The sequence below is a fragment of the Otolemur garnettii genome, unplaced genomic scaffold, assembly GCF_000181295.1.
Source record: "Otolemur garnettii isolate 467f Iridium unplaced genomic scaffold, OtoGar3 scaffold00009, whole genome shotgun sequence".
Lineage (NCBI taxonomy): Eukaryota > Metazoa > Chordata > Mammalia > Primates > Galagidae > Otolemur > Otolemur garnettii.
This window is the reverse complement of record NW_003852404.1, coordinates 31,601,214-31,610,180: the sequence shown is the minus strand read 5'-3', so window position 1 is coordinate 31,610,180 and position 8,967 is coordinate 31,601,214. Positions and strand designations below refer to the sequence as shown.

Genomic DNA, 8,967 nt, shown 5'->3' with positions numbered 1-8,967 from the left:
AAAAAAAAAAAAAAGGTGCTGGCCCTAAGGAAGAAAAAGAGAGTATCTAGAGTGACACAGAGTGGCCCATTGCTAAACTTCACCTCAATCCCTCCAGGCTGCTTATATTATGGGGAGTCCAAGTTAATACCGGAGAGCTTTTTCTCTTAAACTGTTACCGTGCAATATGTGTCTCACATTAAAAATTAGGTATTTTTTTTTCTAAAAGGTGTTTTTAATATACAAAGTGGACTGTAGCAGGATTTCTCCTGAAACATGTGAATTGTACCAAAAATTAATTTCTTAAAAGAGAGAAAATAAGCATCAGAAACTATCTGAAATATCTTTAAATATAAGGGAACTGTCAAGTTACCAGTAGGAATTGTACAGCCCTTTTTTGAATCTGGAGTAACACGATCCAAAATTGTACAAATCTTCATCAAATCCTCAGCAGCACAGCACAAAATTGCACCAGGCTTACCTGACACCACAATGTAGGTCAACCCCATTACCATAGCTGCTAAGGAAAGTGTATGTTACCTGTGTGCACCTGGGACTGTCTGTTATACTGTACCGTGTATGTGTGAGTAATCAAGTCCCAATTGACTTCATATATCTAAGCATTGGCAAACCCAGAATTCAAGCATTCCAGTAGATGACATGATTTCTGAGGACAAATAACCTAAACCTAAATGAAAACACTTTTTTCATTCAACTCTTAAGATTGATTTTATCACTGATAGATTTTATCACTTAGAGGAGCAGTGACCTCTGGGTCAAAACTGGCAAGTGTGCTGCCAAACCTATTAACATATTGTCGTTGTTTTTTTCCTTGCGAGAAGCTATGTTATAAAGGACACTCAGTCAGTCACCTCTGGTCTGCCTATTTCTCCCACCAGTCTTCAATCTTCCAGTTACTATGATTATTCCTCACCTCAGAAATAGGAAAAAACTTATCTGTCCAGTAGATGTTTGCCCTATTTTAGTTATACAATTCAGAGAGAAATAAAGGAAAAAAAATGACAAAAATTACATCGATAGTCAGAAGAAATTACTATAAGAAGATTTTAATTTACATATGCTTTATCTAGTGTTTAAATTAAACTATTATTACAAAGAAAAATATACACCACTCTTATCGTGAGCTTCCTCTAATCTTGTATTTCTTTTTTTAAATAAAAGTGTAATGTTAGAGATGTATACTTTAAAGCAGTACATTCAAAATACCTGGTAGACCTGTTGAAACATAGATTCTGATTCACTTGTGCCAGTGGCTCCAGATATTGTGCATGATGCTGATGCCTCATCCAGGGATTTTATTTTATGCAGAAAGATTCGAGTCAGGAGCATAGGAAATTGCACATACTCCAGATAAACAATATTTTTCAGGTCAAACAAATCATAAATATATGTAAATGAGATGAGTGGTTTGCAGAGTAGTTCTTTATAAATACACAGCATAAAAGCTTATTTTGATAAATAGTTTCATTATGCATGCATTTATTGAGTAGTAAAATTTCTACTCTATTCAATTAACTTATTTATTTAGCAAATCCTTATGTAATCCTTATATACAGTATAACCTCCAGAGTTGATCACCTCATTAAGTTGACCTAATTTTCAGAGATAGGACGTGCACCATATGTATGCATCAATTCTGTAGGCTTAGTTCTTTATGCTGTCCACATCTGTATGCTGAGCAATTTGTTACAGACCTTTGGATGTACAACTTACAGAGGTTCTGCTGTAATTATACAACACATAAGCCAGTGTCTGATCCACACATTTTGTGGTAATTAACCTTTTCTCCCATAATAATCCTATATGGTAGGAAGTATTTTTATCCTCACTTTAAGATATAGAGTGGTTGCATAACTTATTTAATGGTCTAGTAACTCTAACATTCCAGTAGCAAAAAAATTCTTAGATTTTCCTTACAGGATTAACAATTATACTTTGCTTAGTTTTTCTCATATCATTTGCTAAGTTGGCCCCAAATAGTCATATAAAACTACTATTTATTGAGCCCCTAAATGTGCTTGGCACTGTGCAAGGGTTTTTATGTTCATTTTTTTCTAATTTAGTAACCCCATGAGACAGAAGCTGTTTTCCAGTAAAGCTACAAAAGCCAAAATGAGTAATTTAATTTGTAAATCATTGGCAGTGACGGTGTCCATATCTGCATAATGCAAGCCCTTCTGTTGAAATGTATATTACGTTGTCCCTCAAAATAAAAATAACCTATTATAGAAAATTTTGAAAAAAATATTCAGAGTTTCTCCTATGAAAATTGGAAATTTCTATAAAATATTTGAAATGTATGACTTAATGTTTTGTACTTGTACAATTTAAATGAGTTGAAATTTTTATTTATATTAGTTAAAAAGTACATCATTCTATGTTTGATAATTATTTCATTGCTTCTTTAAAAAGATCACAGAATTATATGTTAATTATAAAAGCAAAAATAGACTAACAGATTTGAAAATAAATATATTACTTTAAATCATTAATAAAGTGGCTTATAAATACCTAAACTGGTTCTAAATGTAATGAAACATAGGCTGTGGGGAATTATATTGAATTTTTGCTCTTTCTGGGACTATTCTGCAGAATAGTCTGGTATTTATTTAATGGTTAAATCCAGCAATATCTGTCTGTAGTCCTCACTACAGATTTAAATATCAAAGGTTTTAGAGAAATTTCAGGAGGAAGAGACACAAGGAAAAAGCAACTAAAGAAAATGTGACTATTTGGCTCTAAAAATGTAAAAGTAGAAATAAAATGTTAACCATAATCACAGAAGGTAAGAGGAGACAAGCCAGCAAACTAGGGAACAGCCAGAATGAAGAGGTGCCGCTGCTGGACGTCTTGTCCTTGGAGATGGTATTACTGTAGACAAACCAATCTGCAGCTGTCAGTCAAGAACATAACCTTCACGGTCACCTTTTGCAAATTGTCAGGACCATATCCTCCTAATAATGGAAGTGCATGCTATGGATATGTATTGAGAGTGACACTTGACTTAAAAGGTTAATCCACATTTTAAAAGAAATGTCTCATATTGACATTATAAAAAAATTATTTTGGCTTTTACTTTTCTCCTTTTTAGACTTTTTCCAACATAAATGTTAAACCATTGCTTTCATTCATTTATTTCCTTTCTTCCTCTTCCTCTCCTCTCCATCTGCTTTCTTCTTCTTCTTCTTCTTCTTCTTCTTCTTCTTCTTCTTCTTCTTCTTCTTCTTCTTCTTCTTTTAAAATCTCTTTTCTTCTCTTTTATCTCCCTCAGCGTCTCAGGGCAGGATGCAAGTACACGAAGACTAATAATGTTAGAGCTTCTGTAAACAGATGAACTGTGTATATTTCCCCAACATTCCTGTGTGGGACTTGGGAGCAATTAATTTTTTTTCTCTATGAAAATGAAAAACCTCCTTATTTGGTTATAACCTATACATAGTTTGTCTCTTCATGGTCTTCAACCATCAACCCCAGACAAAGTTCAACATCACAACAACAGTAGCAATCCATGGAGATTTTACTTAGCATTCTATACAGGTGCTAGAAGAGGAATTTACTAATAAAACACTGATTTTTTTTTTCTTTTTAAAAATTTCCTGGCTCAGGGGCAGAGGTAAGATGGCAGACTGCAGCCAACTTTCCATAGAGGATCCCATCCAGGAGGAGAGTTAAAAGACAGAAGTTTAGCAGGTAAGCTGATGGTTTGGAGCTGAGCCAAGAGAGAATGTTGAAGAATGCATATCAACACTGCTGAGGTGAGCTGCAACCCCAAAGATACAAAAAAAGGTACTGAATCTATCACCAAGCTGATGGGAGTCTCCTCCCCCATGTGAAGGGCTTGCAAACAAGCCAACAGAGTTCAAACGTCCTCCCATTTCATCCCACAGTAGGGACCCTCTAAAAACTGGACCTCCTACCCATTCTAGGGTGCCATGGCACTCTCCTGCCAGGCATAAAACTGTATAAAACTGTATATCTTCTCTACCTGGAACCTGAACTCCCAGCACTCCCCTCCACTCTCACCCTTAGGTCTGGAAGCCTGTCCCTCATGGAGTCCAGATTCTTGGGTGTTTTCTCAAGAGGTGTGGCCAGAGCAAGGGTTCTTGCTTGGCTGTGCTGATTCTGTGGCAGGTGTAGAACAACAGCAGCAGCGAGAACAATAAGGCTCACGCCCCTGGGACGGCTATCTTGGAAAGATACGCCCTGTCTCTCTGGGCAACCAGAGGAAAGCCAGGCACCTTCTCTGGTGGCAGCTACTGGTGGATGGATCTGGGACGTGAGTAAAGGAGCACAGAGACTAGAATACACGCACAGAGCCTGCAGACTTCCAGGAAGGGGCTGAGCCAGAGGTCTGCTTTACAGAGGCTGAGATGCACCTGGCCCCCAGGGGATCATAGTTGAGATAAAGGCCGGAGGCAGAGGCAGGAACTGACAGCTTAGTGTGAGCTCCAACTGCTTACCACTGCCCAGAACTGAGTCGGGGTTTCTGTCACCTCAAGCAGCGTCTGATAACCAGGACAGAAAAACTCTGCAAAGTTGTGCTGTTCTGCCAGCAACATCAATCGGGGCAGGGCTGGAACTGAGTGAACCCTCGCCTCCATTAAGCACCCGAGGTTGTCAGGCCTCACCTCCCCCTGCTGCATAGTGGCCGAGAACAGAGACCAGGCTGAGGAGACATAGATCTCTCTCTGACTTAGGCAGATGTAAACCCCTGGGGCATCTGCTCATTGGGGGGAACTGGGTCACAGCAACAGCCCCACTGGGGTTTCCAGTGACTGGGTGTGACAGAGGCACAAGGTGGGGAAGGACGCATCAACCTTCCCAGACTAATTTATTTGCTGGGTTGGTCCCTCTGACCTCAAGGAGCACCAGAGCCAGTCATACCTAAGCTACCAGCAGACCCCTGCTATCTAGTTGCCAAAGACCTTTTGAACTCCCCCACCTGAGACCAGTGCTGACTGGGTCAATTGATTTGGACTCCTTGAACTGGGCCAATCACCCAAGGACTATCCAAAGTGCTACCCAGGGTGTGTGGTTGTGGGAAGGTGTGATTTTCATTTTCTAATTGTCTGTGGTGGGCAGGGTGACTTCCTTGCTGGTATTTCTCCACAGCTGAAACTTCAACCCAGAGTAACTGATTTATTAGGGTAGAACAGAGACCAGCTGAAGACAGGACAGAGCCACTTAGCCCCATCAAACCAAGGAGGCCCCCAGTTTCTCAGGCTGTAGCACTATATGGGTCCTTGGCAAAGCTGTAGGAGAAAAGCCAAATGGTATAAATTAAGCATGGGGCGGAATCAGTGGAGAAATTCCAGTAACATGAATAACCAGAGTAGATCAATACCCCCCAAGAAAGGACATGGCAGATGCAACTGAAGACCCCATCCATAGACAGATGGTTGAGATGTCAGAAATCGAGTTCAGAGTCAGGATAGCAAATAAGATCAACAGAATGGAGGAAAGGAGGGAATCAGAATTTCAAATTATTCAAAAGATGTCTCAAGAATTCAACAATTTGAAAGATAAAATGACCCAAGAATTTGACACATTGAGGCAAGAGTTTGCAGCCCTCAAAGATCTGAAAAATATGGTAGAATCCCTTGATAACAGAATGGAGCAGGCAGAAGGAAGGATCTCTGACATTGAAGACAAAGCTTTTGAACGCACCCAGGCTATTCTAAGTGATTACATAGTCTTAAAGTCTTATGGAAGATCAGGTGCTACAATTTTGCAATATGCTTTTCATATCATTATTATTTCAAAATATTAAGGGGGTCCAAGCATTTTTATTATATGGATTCCCTGTATGCTGAAATCAGAGATTTTAGTAAGACAGTGTTCATTGTACCAACAGATAAGTTTATATTCCTCACTTCCCTCCACCCTTCTTTCTTCTTAGCACCCAGCCTCCTTTATTTATTTATTTATTTATTTATTTATCTATCTATCTATCTATTTATTTGGTGCCCATTTGTATCCATCTTTTAGCTCCCAGTTTTTTGTGAGAACATGTAATTTTAAAATCTAAGACACAAATTTTAACAAATTTTGGTCTCATATTCTTATAAATATTTTATAAGAAATATTTTTTATAAATAAATATATAAAATAAATATAAATAAACTTTTAAATATTTATATTTTAAATAAATATAAAAGTCTCCCATGAGTTTGCCAAAATATCAGTGGCTTCTCATTATTTATAACAGGCAACAAGAAACCAAGTCAGAACTACCAATGCAGTGAGAGCTGCCCTTTGGAGACAAAGAAGATGGTCTCTTACAACACGGAGAACCTTTTGCAGGAGATTTTTCACACAAGAATAGTGAGTGGTCCCTCTGGTTTTTTACATTGACCTTTCAGGCTGCAGGCAGGCTTTGTGAAAATGGTTCCATCTCTCTTTTTCCTTCAAGATTATATTTTTAAAAAACTAAATTTTAATAGTATAATGACAATAGGAGGTGGGGAGAAAGAGTGTGATTTACACTGGAATCTACATATTCTCAGACATGGATTTAATCCTAGCTGTAATGTCATCCATATAGCAGGTAACAATTCCATTGTTTTGAAAGTGTGGATTGTAGCCCACACTTCCAAATCCAAGTGGGTGGAAAAAATCTAAAAAATTCAGAGGCATCTTCGTGAAAGTTAATATTTTAAACCAAACTCTTATCTTTAATGTATTTTTCTTTGTACTGTCCAGTGCGTTAAGTATTACTCTGATTTCTATTATTTATGAATTCAGTTAGATTTTGTCAATTACTCAAAATGATCATTATTATATAGTAAACTATAATATGATACCAAAAGATATATTATTATATAGTAAAGCTATGATACCAACAATCCATCAAGCAAAAAGTAAATGTATGTTTACTTTTCGTTACGTAAGTATACGTCTTCTGTCCATGTAACAAGTTTATCATGAAAGGAAATATTTTTCAAAATAGATTGATAAATACTTCTAAAAATGCAGAGGAATTATTGAATTCTTACACTTTCTATTTGGTCAAATATTAAATATTTTGAATAGGAAGAAATAAAAGCATAAAAAATGACATGTAAGTGAGTGCCTATGCTAGACAGGAAATGTGAAGTTTTGGGAATCTTTCCTAGACTGAAACATAGTAACAACTTATATTAAATTACTGCACAAGAAATAATAGAAAAGCAAAGCACACTATAGGATAAGAATGGCTATATTGGAAAGGATCAGATGAAAATATAATTATCTCCCAGTGAACACACACATTCACAAAAAAGCATAAATCCATATCACCTGCCAGATCATGTTTGGTTTTATGAAACAGGAAATTTAAAACACACAATTTGTTCTACCTGTTGACGTAATGTAAAGGAAGGTGGGTTTAGTCCGATAACTCCACTCCTCTTTAGATTTACCAAATGGAAAATGGTCAATGGGGGGAAATATATGCTATCAGATCAGGTTGACACTCAATCAAAATCTTATAAAATATCATGTGTCATAGGAAGAAAAAATAATGCAACAACTGTAATAGCTGACTAATGAAGTAGGAGCATTTGACTGTTTTAGCTTTCCTGAAATAGGAAGGAAATCCTCTGCATATACATACAGGTTTAGTGCTTGTGGCAAGGGATGTGACTTAATCACTCTAAAAGTTCGTTTCTACATCTTCAGAATGGATGTAAACACCACCAACCTCATATGCTTATTGCAAAAGTTGCATAAAATTATTATTGGAAAGAACATAGCTCAGTCCTAGAAACTGGATACACATTTATAAATGTTAAGTGTTACTGTTTGGTAAACTAGTTTGTTCAGCAACACATCGAAGTCTTTCAATCTCCACATCCATAATCTTCCGGTTGCTACTATTTGTTGGAATAAAACGATGAAAGATACACCTAATTTTGCCATCTTTACATTCAAATAAAAAATAAGCCTGATCCTAATTAGGGTAGTCCCATTAACAATACCATTTGAAATGGAAATAACCTGCCTTCTCCATCAATCCGAGCCTTATCTCACAGATAAGATTTAGAGAAATACTCCAATAGAAGCCTGTCCCATCTGAAGCAAATCGTAACAGGTGTGTGTCTGTTTTGTCCTTAAAGCACTATCAAACGCCTGCGTCTCATGAAACACTCTGATAACAGTCCACAAACTTTATAACACACTGCGTGAGTGTGTGGAGAAATAGGCACCCTGATCCATATGGGCCTGAGGGTAATCAGTATAAATTCCCTGGAGGCTCATGACCATATTTGTGGAAATGAGAGATGAAAATGCCCTTTGAAGTCGGATCCCAGCAGCAGCGGCAGAGCTCTCCTCTCCTCTGCTCCTCTCGCCATCACCCTTTTGCTTCTGGAAACATGGCCTCTGGTGTGGAGGTCTCCGATAGGGTCAATAAGGTGTTCATTGACACGAAGTTGCCCAAGTCTTCAACGCCAAAGGAGGTGAAGAAGCACAAGAAGGCCTTGCTCCTCGGCCTGAGTGCTGAGTGCGGCCAAGAAGAGCATCATCCTAGAGGAGGGCGGGGAGGTCCGGGTGGGTGGTGCGGATCCGGCTGTCGACGACCCCCATGCCACCTTTGTCACGATGCTTCCAGACCAGGACTGCTGCTATGCCCTCTATGATGTGACCTATGAGACCAAGGAGAGCAGGCAGAAGACCTGGTGTTTATCTTTTGGGCTCCTGAGTATACATCCCTGAAGAGCAAAATGATTTATGCCAGCTGCAAGGACGCCATCAAGAAGAAGCTGAGAGGGACCGAGTCTGAATTACAAGCAAACTGCTACGAGGAGGTCAAAGACAGCTGCACCTTGGCAGAGAAGCTGGGGGGCAAAGCCGTCATCTCCCCAGAGGGCAAGCCTTTGTGGGACACCTCCCGCCCCTGCCTGCAGCATCTGGCACCCCCAGACTGCCCCTTCCTGCCAGACTGGGATCCCAGTGATACCGGAAAAGTGGCACCCCAGCCAGCTCAGC

The 8,967-nt window shown here is 38.8% G+C and overlaps 1 pseudogene; it reads left to right on the top strand.

Annotated features, from left to right (window-relative positions):
• Nucleotides 1–8,354: 8,354 nt before the first annotated feature.
• Nucleotides 8,355–8,967, top strand: part of LOC100946794 — a 5,389-nt pseudogene continuing 4,776 nt past the window's right edge.